We start from the raw sequence: 13,188 nt of genomic DNA on the forward strand, positions 1-13,188 counted from the left end.
GGTTTTTTCTTCTGTGTTCGAGGAGGAACTGTGGCGATTGACGTAATGATGTATCATCTTTAATGTGATTTTGCTTCGCCTCTGTAGGATTGAGTCCTTCCGAAGAATATCGACTGAGAGGATATTTGGTTTGTTACTGATTAGAGGAACAAATAAAATTTATATTATCGAATGTTCACATCAGTCTATTAGTAAATAACATGTGTCTTTACCGGCACTTCTATTATTAAGTAAAAGTTAGTCACTACACATTTTCATAAGTGGTGTACATCGGTTGGGTTGGCTCGGATTTTTCAATTACCAAACCAAATTAATGGTGTCGGATTTTTAAATCTATATACCAAATAAAACCAACAAAATCGTGTTTCTCAATCTCGATTTTTCTTGGGTTTTTCGATTTTTTCGGATTTTCGATTTTTTTCCGATAAAATCTTCATAGCACAAAATATGTAACTTGTACTCCAACTATTTCTTTAGTTCTAGTAAGATACAACTATATAATATATTTTCCAAGAAAAAAACACAATAATATGAGATAAGTCATAGCATTATACTAAAATATTCAATAACAAAGATAATAAAATTATATAAAGCAAATATTGCTAATTAATAAGCCATAATGAAAGTTAACATAATCTAAAAATACTATATAAGTCATGCTAAAATAAGTATAGCTAATAAGTACTATTAATTACATTACTAAGCACTAAAGAAAAAGATAAACTAAGTTATGCGTTTTCATTATAAACCAATGTAAAACTAAAAAATAGATATCCAACACAATCATAATTCCTAGTGTTGAATTAAATTTCTTTTGTTAGCATTTGTATTGATTTGAACTTTGTTTGAGTTACTAAATTTGTCAGACCCCGACCTCGGGGAGCGCGACCGGCGCTCAACCGAGATAACCCGGCCGAGCAAGCCTACTAGATTTCCTTCTACCCAACTCACCCATAAATAAAGAGATTATAACTTCATTTTAAAAGTTTCAAAATACACACACACTTTCATAGTTTGAATTGGAAGATGTAACACACATACAACATTTCTATCTTGACTTTCCCAATATCAATACATAACTCACACCATGTCTACGGAGCCTCCAATAGATATAAAAAAGTATAATGATAGTGCGGGCAACAAGGCTCCAGCTATACCTCAAAACATAGTACATATGGAACAAAAGATGCACAACCCCGGAATGAAGTGGGGCTCACCAAGTCAGATGGGAAAAGAGTGTACCGCGATCACTGGTCAATGTTTCCTGTTGTGGAACTACTTGCATCCATTAAAGATGCAGCACCCCCGGCAAAAGGGACGTTAGTACATGCCGAATAGTACTAGTATGAAAACCAAAACATCTATTCAAGAACATGGAAATACAACATGAATGTGATGAATCAGGGTGACAATATACTAGCATAGATAGCCTTTAAAGCCAACGCAAATTTATCAATAGCTTTCAATAACAGTTATAAATTTTAAGTCAGAGATCCTCTACAACTACCTTTACAAAGAGCGGCTTTGCCGCCTCACCCCAATATATGCGGGTGGAGGTGCAATCACAATACCAGAAACTCTATACAAGTGGCCCCGCCGCCTCACCCCAAGATACACGGGTGGAGGTGTATTCCATAATACCAAGCTCTACACAAAGTGGCCTTGCCGCCTCACCCCAAGGTACTCGGGTGGAGGTGTATTCCACAATATCAAGACTCTACACAAAGCGTCCTTGCCGCCTCACCCCAATATATACTTGTGAAGATGTAATCCCAATCACAATCTCTACACAATTTAGTATCATAGTTTCATTTGAAACACGTCTTGAAGTTATACATTTAGATATGCAATCCATACTTTGAACACGTTCTCACAATGGTAACACAACGTAACAATAACATTTGGAACACGTACGGAACATATATCTCTTGTCACAAAGCTTATTCGGAATAGTCGATTTGTGATGAGCAACTTGAGACGTACAAGAATAATGTGGGGTTCAATTCTAAGAGAAGAGTTTAGCCAACATACCTTGCTTTGAGCTTCTTTAAATTACTACAATGTTTCGAAAACTCTAGCAACCTCAATCTATTTAGAAACATAATAAAATTAAACCATAATTAGAAAGATATTCATGGTTTCAGCTTATTTGAGCATTTTATCAAACACTAGATGTGCAAATTTGGCTACAAAGTTCTTCTACAAGATTTCCTTCATTCCACAACCCAATCTTTACTTATTTGAGCTCAACAATCTTCCCACAAACCTTATTGGTACATGCATATAAAAATAATACTCTTATACCCAAGAATCATACTCTCAATCAACCATCTTAAGAATCATACTCTCAATCAACCATCTTCTACCCAAATTCGAAATTGAAAACTAAGGTATGGAACCTTACCTCTTAGATGAAGAACTTGTGAGGTTTCTTGTTGAATTTCAAGGCTTGAGGAAGATTTGATGAACAAGGGATTAGGAATTCCTCCTCTCACTCTAAGTCACTTTTCCCTCTCTAAAAATATCAGACTAACCATCCAAAATGACCCTAAGATCGTTTTATTGGAACCAGGGTCGGGTTATAAATTAGAAAAATGGACCCTCGAAAATTCGGACCGGGCTACAGACCAGGCTAGGCACGCTCTGTAGCGAGCTACAGACCAGGCTTCGCGAGCTTTGTAGCGAGTTACAGACCAGGTTTCGCGAGAGATATAGCACGGTTTAGCGCACTACAGACCTGGCTTCGCAAGGGTTATAGCACGGTCTAGCGCGCTACAGACCTGGCTTCGTGAGGGTTATAGCACGGTCTAGCGCGCTACAGACCTGGCTTCGTAAGGGTTATAGCATGGTCTAGCACGCTACAGACCTGGCTTCATGAGGGTTATAGCACGGTCTGACGCGTTAGGAGCTGGCGACGCGAGGTCGAAGTGATACAATTCCCAACACATTGTTCAACCCAAAAGTCCGAGAATACAATAATTTAGCCTACCTTGGCACCACGGAACCTTAAATTCCTTAGCAAAATTTTACGGGGCCTTACACTCTCCCCCGCTTAGGATCATTCATCCTCGAATGAGGGGTAGAGTCCGTCCCCAAACACTTAACATAACTCATTTCTTCTTCCACACATCTTAAGCTCCCAAATTTGACTAACTCCCAAATATTTCAGAAATTTCGGCAGAGTCTCCTCTGCAATGGGCCTAACCACCTGCCAGAGAATCACTAAAACCAGTACTAACAATATATACATGAACCAACGACACAACATAACATTAAAACAATGCCAATTGTGGCCTCACGAGCAGTATACTACCATAAAGGAACACCTTTAACATCAGCTGTACAATTGATACATAATTCATAGAAGGTAACTCTTAGCATTTTCATATAACACAACTTTATAAATTCATGGCTATTCAAACAAATGAGGGTACTTCTTCTTCTTTTCTTCCTCAACCTCCCATGTGGCCTCTTCAACCTGCTGGTTCTGCCATAGTACTTTCACGAAGGCAATCTCTTTGTTTCTCAACTTTCGAACTTGCCTATCAAGAATTGCAACTGAAATTTCTTCATAAGTCAATTCTTCATTAATATCAATGGTATCAACCAGAACAATAAGCGACGGATCTCTAATCATATTCTTCAATATAGACACATGAAATATCGGGTGCACTAATGACATCTCAGGTGGTAGCTCAGGCTTGTACGCCACCTCACCAATCTTTTGAATGATTCTGTACGGTCCGACATACCTCGGTCTCAATTTTCCTTTCTTACCAAATCGCATTACACCATTCATGGGAGAAACCTTCAAGAATACCTAATCTTCTTCCTTGAACTCCAAATCCCTATGACAAACATCCGAATAGGACTTCTAACGACTCTGAGCAGTTTTCAACCGCTCCTTAATGATCTTAACCTTCTCCATAGCCTGATGCATGAGGTCCGGTCCAATCAATTCTGCTTCCCCAATCTCGAACCGCCCAATGGGAGATCTACATCTCCTATCATATAAAGCCTCGAACGGTGCCATCTGAATGCTATCATGATAACTATTGTTGTAGGAAAATTCTATGAGTGGCAAATGATCATTCCAGCTACCCTTAAAGTCAAGAATACAAGCGCGCAACATATCATTAAGCGTCTGAATAGTCCGCTCTACCTGTTCGTCAATCTGTGGATGAAAGGTTGTACTAAGATTCACCTGAGTACCCAAACCTTGCTGAAATTTCTTCCAAAAATTATCCGTGAACTGTGCCCCCCGATAAAAAATGATAGAAAATGGAGTGCCATGCAACCTGACTATTTCGTTGATATACAACTGTGCATACTGCTCCGTTGTGTCGGTAGACTTAATCGGCAAGAAGTGTGCTGATTTCGTGAGTCGATTCACAATCACCCAAATTGAGTCAAACCTACGAGGAGTGCGAGGTAGTCCTACCACAAAGTCCATATTAATCATTTTCCACTTCCTCATTGGAATTTCTATGTTCTGTGCCAACCCACCGAGCTTTTGGTGTTCGGCCTTCACTTGCTGATAATTTGGACATCTCGCCACAAAGTCCGCTACATTCCTCTTTATATCATTCCACCAATAGACTTCCTTATGATCATGATACATATTTGTAGAACTTGAGTGCACGGAATACCTAGAAGTGTTAGCCTCGGTCATGATTCTCTCCTGGAGACCATCTACATTTGGAACACATAGACGCCCTTGGTACCTTAGTGTACCACCACCCATGCCAAGAGAAAATGACATGGTCTTATGTTTATGAATCCCTTCTTTCAATTGTGCCAACAATGGATCATTGTATTGCTTCTCCTTGACTTCCACAACAAGTGATGATTTAGCCCTATTTTGCACAATCACCCCTCCTTCACTAGAGTCCGCAAGATGAACTCCCAACTATCCAATCGGTGAAGCTCCTTGGCCAATGGCCTTTGATATACCTCCAAGTGTGCTAAACTACCCATAGATTTTTGGCTAAGAGCATTTTCCACAATATTAGCCTTCCCCGGATGATATAGAGTATCAATGTTGTAGTCCTTGAGTAACTCGAGCCATCTTCTCTGCCTCAGATTCAACTTCTTCTGCTTGAAAATATATTGAAGGCTCTTATGGTCCGTGAATATATCCATATGGACCCCATATAAATAATGACGCCAAATTTTCAATGCAAATACCACCGCCGCAAGTTCTAAGTCATGCATGGGATAGTTCTTCTCATGATTTTTGAGTTGCCTAGAAGCATAAGCGATCACCTTGCCATGTTGCATCAATACACACCCAAGTCCGATTATCGAAGCATCACAATATACCACAAATTCATATGTACCCTCTGGTAGGGTCAACACCGGTGTCGTAGTCAACCTTGCTTTCAATTCTTGGAAGCTCCTTTCGCAAGCATCGGACCATTGGAACTTAACTGCCTTCTGCATCAATTTAGTCAACAGAGAGGCAAGAGTAGAGAACCCCTCCACAAACGTTTTGTAATACCCAACTAAGCCTAAGAAACTGCGAATCTCTGTTGGGGTTTAGACCTGGGCCAATTCTTCACAACTGCAATTTTCTGAGGATCAACCTTAATTCCTTCACTAGAGACGACATGACCCAAGAATGTGACAGATTCAAGCCAAAATTCACACTTTAAAAAATTTGCATATAACTTGTGTTGATGTAGGGTCTGCAGAACTGCCCTGAGATGATTGGCATGGTCCTCTCGATTGCGTGAATATACAAGGATATCGTCAATAAACACTATCACAAAAGAGTCAAGGAACGGCTTGAAAACTCGGTTCATAAGATCCATGAAAGTTGTCGGGGCATTTGTTAGCCCAAAAGACATCACAAAAAATTCAAAGTGGCCATATCGGGTTCTAAAAGCTATTTTTGGGACATCATGCTCCCTGATCTTCAATTGGTGATACTCGGATCGTAAATCAATTTTGGAGAAGTATTTAGCACCTTGCAGTTGGTCAAACAAGTCATCTATCCTTGGCAGTGGGTACTTATTCTTCATTGTGACCTTGTTGAGCTGCCGATAGTCAATACACATTCTCAGTGTCCCATCTTTCTTCCTTACAAAAAGGACCGGTGCGCCCCAAGGCGACACACTCGGCCGGATAAAACCCTTTTCTAACAAATCTCTCAATTGTTCCTTTAGCTCCTTCAATTCTGCCGGTGCCATTATGTAGGGCGGAATAGATATAGGATGCGTGCCTGGCATCACATCAATCCCAAAATCAATCTCCCTATCTGGTGGGATCCCAGGGAGCTCATCCGAAAAGACTCCCGAAAATTCATTCACAACAGGCACAGACTCAAGTGTAGGTGCCTCAACATCGGTGTCCGTAATCAGGACCAAATGGTAAATACACCCCTTGTTGATCTTCTTTGTCGCCTTAAGGTAAGAAATAAGCCTACCCTTCGGCACTACATCACCCCCCCTTCCACTCAATAAATGGTTCATTTGGAAATTTGAACCTAACGGTCCTGGTTCGGCAATCAAGCTTGGCAAAACATGAATAAAGCCAGTCTATCCCCATTGTTACATCAAAATCGACCATCCCCAATTCAATGATATCGGCCATAGTGTCCCGACCACACACCATGATAACACAATTCCTATAAACCCGCGCGGCCACAATAGACTCGCCAATCAGAGTAGATACAGAGAACGGCTCAAGAAGTTGTTCCGGTTCTATCCCAAATTCCATAGCAACATAAGGAGTGACATATGACAAAGTGGAACCGGGATCAATAAGAGCATATACATCATGGGATTGGATAATCAATATACCTGTGACGACATCTGGAGAAGCCTCTGAATCCCAATGCCTCTGCATAACATAAAATCTACTGGGTCCTCCCGAATTATGTGCACCACCCCTAACCGCACCATGCCTTGTGGGTGCTGGGGTGCCTCGAGCTGGAGGTGTTGTGGATGTAGTAGCTGCAGAACTAGCTGGTTGCGCCCCACCTATGCCCATGATCCGGCGGGACAAGCTGCAATCCCTCTGAATGTGACCCCTCACACCGCACCATTAGCATATAGGCAGGTCCATGAAGCAGGCCCCAAAGTGCATCCTCCCACACTTAGGGCATGGGAGCCTCCGCTGCTGCTGGAATCTTCCTCCAGGATGACCCTGCTGGTGGGGTCCCCTGTTGCCAGATGACGGTGCACTCATCGAAAAAAGAGCAAAGGACTGAGATGGCCTCGACGACCCTCCTTTGAATGCTGATCTACCGCCACCAGAAGAACGACCGAAGTTGCTCGCGGACCAGGCCTTATTGCTACCCTCTCACTCTATTCTGTTCTTCAATTTGCGGGTCTCTGTGGCTTGAACGAATGCCACCATCTTCCCATAGTTCATATTGAATTCAAGGCAGCTGTAGCGGCCTCGTTAATTACCAAGGGACTAAGTCCTTACACAAATCGGCGCACTCTAGCCTCCATAGTGGGCAACATATAAATAGCATACTTGGACATGTGTGCGAATCTCATATGGTACTCCCACACACTCATGCTACCTTGCCTCAGGCTCTCAAACTCAGTGGCATGGGCTGCCTTAGTTTCGACAGGCAAGAAATGATCAATAAAGGCATCGGCAAACTCACCCCACCTCGCCGGAGGGCTCCCCTCTTCACGGGACTCCTCCCATAGCTCAAACCAAGAATATGCCACCTCTTTCAGGTGGTAGGAGGCCAACTCCACTGCCTTTGTATTAGTAGCACACATAACCCGGAGAGTCTTGTGCATCTCATCAATGAAGCCCTGGGGGTCCTCCTCTGGGTTAGTACACGTGAACACTGGAGGATCTAACTGAAGAAATATGTTCACCCTGGAACTAGCAGAATCCCCTGGCTGACTGGGAGGAGTGGGTGCAACATTTGATCTCTCGGCCTGGGAGGCCACTATCTGAGCCAACATCTGTATGGCTCCCCTAAGATCCCCATCAAAAACACCGAAATCGGAAGCTGGAGCCGGAGGTGGAACTGGAATATCAGTTGGAGGGACCGTTGCACCCTCAGTAGGTGTAGGGATAGGTGCAGTCTGATCAGTTGTAGTAGAATCAGACAGTGTAGTAATTGGGGGAATATACTCACCCCTTGGGTGCTCACCCGCATCATCAAATATAGGATCAACTGCCACTCCTAGGGTGACATTGGCTCTCTGGCCAGTTCTTGCATTCTTCTTAGGTGCAATGTGCTGAAAATTAGAGCAACGCACGAGTTAAAGGAGGAACAATCTTACAATCAGCTCTATTGCACGATCAAGAACATGAAAGAAGGGTATCATTCCTAAATGCCCACGTAGCCTCCTAATTATAGATGTGGTCGACAATATACCGATAAGAAGGACTCTACTAGATACGGATCTGAGACATCCTAGGACACTTTAAAACCTTAGGCTCTGATACCAAGTTTGTCATGCCCCAACCTCGGGGAGCGCGGCTGACGCTCAACCGAGATAACCCGGCCGAGCAAGCCTGCTAGATTTCCTTCTACCCAACTCACCCACGAATAAAGAGATTATAACTTCATTTTAAAAGTCTCAAAATACACACTTTCATAGTTTGAATTGGAAGATGTAACCCGCATACAACATTTCTATCTTGACTTTCCCAATACCAATACATAACCCACACCATGTCTACGGAGCCTCTAATAGATACAAACGAGTATAATGATAGTGCCGACAACAAGGCTCCGGCTATACCTCCAAATATAGTACATATGGAATAAAAGATGCACAACTCCGGAATGAAGTGGGGCTCACCAAGTCAGCTGGAAAAAGTGTGTATTGCGATCACTGGTCAATGCTTCCTGCTGTGGAATCACCTGCATCCATTAAAGATGCAGCGCCCCCGGCAAAAGGGACGTCAGTACATGTCGAATAGTACTAATATGAAAACCAAAACATCTATTCAAGAACTTGGAAATGCAACATGAATGTGATGAATGAGGGTGACAATAGACTAGCATAGATAGCCTTTAAAGCCAACGCAAATTTATCAAGAGCTTTCAATAACAGTTATAAATTTTAAGTCGGGGATCCTCTATAACTACCTTTACACAGAGCGGCTTTGCCGCCTCACCCCAATATATGCGGGTAGAGATGCAATCACAATACCAGTAACTCTACACAAGCGGCCCCGCTGCCTCACCCCAAGGTACACGGGTGGACGTGTATTCCACAATACCAAGACTCTACACAAAGCGGCATTACCGCCTCACCCCAAGGTACGTGGGTGGAGGTGTATTCCATAATATCAAGAATCTACACAAAGCGGCCTTGCCGCCTCACCCCAATATATACGGGTGGAGGTGTAATCCCAATCACAATCTCTACACAATTTAGCATCATTGTTTCATTTGAAACACGTCTTGAAGTTATACATTTAGATATGCAATCCATACTTTGAACACGTTCTCACAATGGTAACACAACATAACAATAACATTTGGAACACGTACAGAACATATATTTCTTGTCACAAAGCTTATTCGGAATAGTCGATTTGTGGTGAGCAACTTGAAACTTACAAGAATAATGTGGGGTTCAATTCTAAGAGAAGAGTTTAGCCAACATACCTTGCTTTGAGCTTCCTTAAATTGCTACAATGTTCCGAAAACTCTAGCAACCTCAATCTATTTAGAAACATAACAAAATTGAACCATAATTAGAAAGATATTAATGGTTTCAGCTCATTTGAGCATTTTATCAAATACTAGGTGTGCAAATTTGGCTACAAGGTTCTACAAGATTTTCTTCATTTCACAACCCAATCTTTACTTATTTGAGCTCAACAATTTTTTCACAAAACTTATTGGTACATGCATATAAAAATAATACTCTTACACTCAAGAATCATACTCCCAATCAACCATCTTCTACCCAAATTCGAAATTAAAAATTAGGGTTTGGAACCTTACCTTTTAGATGAAGAACTTGTGAGGTTTCTTGTTGAATTTCAAGGCTTGAGGAAGATTTGATGAACAAGGGCTTGGGAATTCCTCCTCTCACTCTAGGGCACTTTCCCCTATCTAAAAATATCATATTAACCATCCAATATGACCCTAAGATCGTTTTATAGGAACTAGGGTCGGGTTATGAAATTAGAAAAATTGACCCTCCAAAATTCGGACTGGGCTACAGACCAGGCTAGGCACGCTCTGTAGCGAGCTACAGACCAGGCTTCGCGAGCTCTGTAGCGTGCTACAGACCAGGCTTCGCGAGGGATATAGCACGGTATAGCGCGCTACAGACCTGGCTTCGCGAGGGTTATAGCACGGTCTAGTGCGCTATAGACCTGGCTTCGCAAAGGTTATAGCACGGTCTAGCGCGCTATAGACCTGGCTTCGCGATGGTTATAGCACGGTCTGGCGCATTAGGAGCTGGTGACGCGAGGTCGAAATGATTCAACTCCCCAACACATTGTTCAACCCAAAAGTTCGAGAATACAATAATTTAGCCTACCTTGGCACCACAGAACCTTAAATTCCTTAGCGAAATTTTTCGGGGCCTTACAAAAGTTATGGGCTATAAAATTTATTTACCATTCAAGAATGTTAAGTCTAAACTTGAAATAATACGTTAAAAGATAAAACTGTGAAAAAGTTTATAAGAAATATTTATAAATTACATTACAATAAATATTTATATGTATAAAATATTTTTAAAAATTATATAAATGTACTATCGGGTTGGTTTGGTTTGGTTTGAATTTGACTTTTTTTAGTTAAAACCAAACCAAACCAATTATGGTAGGATTATTTTTTCCAATACCAAACCACAGTCGGATTTTTTCGGTTTAACTTATATTACCGATTTGGTGCGGTTTATTGGTTTTCTTTGTACACCCCTAGTTCTCATATTAGTTTATCACTTGATTATGAGTAATTATAAAAAATTAATCACTATACATTCTCGACGTACAATGCATGAGAGTGCTCGCTTTGAGTATCCATCACTTGCCTCATCACCTAAACATGTGCTTTCTCTATTATGCTGTCTTTTCGGAGGATGAATAGATTTTTTTAAATAGACTTGTGAAATTATAGGCTGCTGAAGGATTTCTATAGGTGAAGGTGAAGGAAATGAAAGAAGAGGTGGCAAGAAAATGTTTTAAAGATCTTGTTATAGAAGTTTAATTTTCTTTTTACTATTTGAGTTTGGAAAAATCGCAGAATGCATGGTATGACTCGTGAATTTTGTTCGATAGAAGCTCGAAACATGCACTTAGTGAATATCACTAACGTAAAGAATGTATCCGTGTGCACAATTTATGCTTTTTTTTTTCCTCATAGGCTTGATATCGGATTAGTATCCAATATCTAGCCACGACTGTTTCTAGTGAAGTGGATTCAGAATTTTAAGTTCGTCATATGAAGTATATCATACTTGCTTAGGAGGTCTTTCCACCTTGTTACAAAAGTGCATCTACACATGAACAGAGGCGGAGCCAGAATTTGAAGTTACTGGATTCGAAACTCTAGTTCTTTTAAGTTACTGGGTGCTAAATTAAGAATTTGTACATATTCAATAGATTTCTTATGGCAAATATAGGGTTTGAACCAAAGTTACTGGGTTCGGCCGAACCCGTAACACGTATTGTGGCTCCGCCCCTGCACATGAAGCGGCTATGATAATTTGCATCATTCATTTAACAGCAATATTTTGTCGAACATAATTAAACAAGGAATTAGTAGTTCTCTTATGTAACACTTTAATCTCATGTGTGCAAATCTTTTCCATCTGTCCAAGCTCAAGTTGACAGAGATATCCGATATCTATGTTGGTGGAAGATAGCAGACACAAGTTGACCGAACACTAAGTTATAAAAAGAAAAGAAAATCTAATATGTACGTGCAGTATGCAATACCTTGGGTATGAACTAATTTTATTAGGTGCTACTGTGCTAGGAACGGATCTTGAATACTTAGATCAATATTTTGATTTAGGTTGATGTTGGCAAGCTAAAAGTAGTGATGGCAATTGGCAAATTGAACTCATAATTATTTGACTCGTCCAACTCGCCAGTGAGGGATGATCGACAGGAATGGCCCTATAAAAGCTGGTCTTTAAATATTATCCCTGTTTTTGAATAAATGACCTCCAGACCCATGCAATTTTTCAGGGATTTATCTATCGAATCAGTAGAATTTATGCTATATTTACTCGACCTATTATTAATTATTCACAAACTCTATTCGGCTAGCATGATTTTGTGCTTTTTAAAATTGTTCATCAAACTACCATATTAGTGTAACTTTGTATTATCTGCAATCAACTTATCTATTAAATTATTCATCAAAGTCTACCAGTAAGGCATAATTTTCATGTGTTGTTAAACAAAATATTCTTCGAATTTTTGTAATTCCAATTTCGATCGAACCACCTCGAATCTGCTCAAAATGATCTCAAATTTGAAATAAAACCTCTAAATACCTGCACAAACGATCCCCGGTCACCAATTTAGTCAAATAACACCAAATCAAGAGACGCATTGTCTTTTTGAACACCTTCTAAAGACCAACAATAGAGTTTTCAGATTTTAAACAAATAACTAAATCAGTGTTTAAACTAAAAGTATAAGCATAAATAATCAACACTTTATAAAAGTTAAACCATTAACTTCGAATTACTTATCCCTAACAAGAATTTTAAGCTTCTAAAATTGAAAAATTATGTATGATGTTCCTGGTAAAGAAGAGATAGAGCAGAAACAGAAGGGGCAAAGAGGCAGAGTTTATAACCACCAATTATTGGGATATTAAGCTAAGACCAATCTTGTTGGGACTCTCACAATTTTATGAAGAATTAACCCAAACGCCATCCACCCAACCGCTTAAACTAAAACTAATTGTATATATAATCAATACACTTTATGAATACCAACAAGAAAAAAGTAAAGAATAAAATCCAACCAGCCATATGTGTAAATATCCAAAAGACTAAATGACTGCTTCCAGTCTAATATCCAACCATCTATTTGTGTAAATATCCTTCCAGTCTAATATTTTTCAAGATAAATGACCGCTTATACTATGAGCAACTACTGAATAATCGTAACTTGCTAAGTTCCTACTCCTAAATCTAGAGTGCAGAGAAAAATCTATACATCAACAAAAGCACAACGTTAATGTGGTTGGTGAAGTTAAATAAGAAGCAATTGAAATTA

Source organism: Nicotiana tomentosiformis, chromosome 7, assembly GCF_000390325.3.
Source record: "Nicotiana tomentosiformis chromosome 7, ASM39032v3, whole genome shotgun sequence".
NCBI classification, from domain to species: Eukaryota; Viridiplantae; Streptophyta; class Magnoliopsida; order Solanales; family Solanaceae; genus Nicotiana; species Nicotiana tomentosiformis.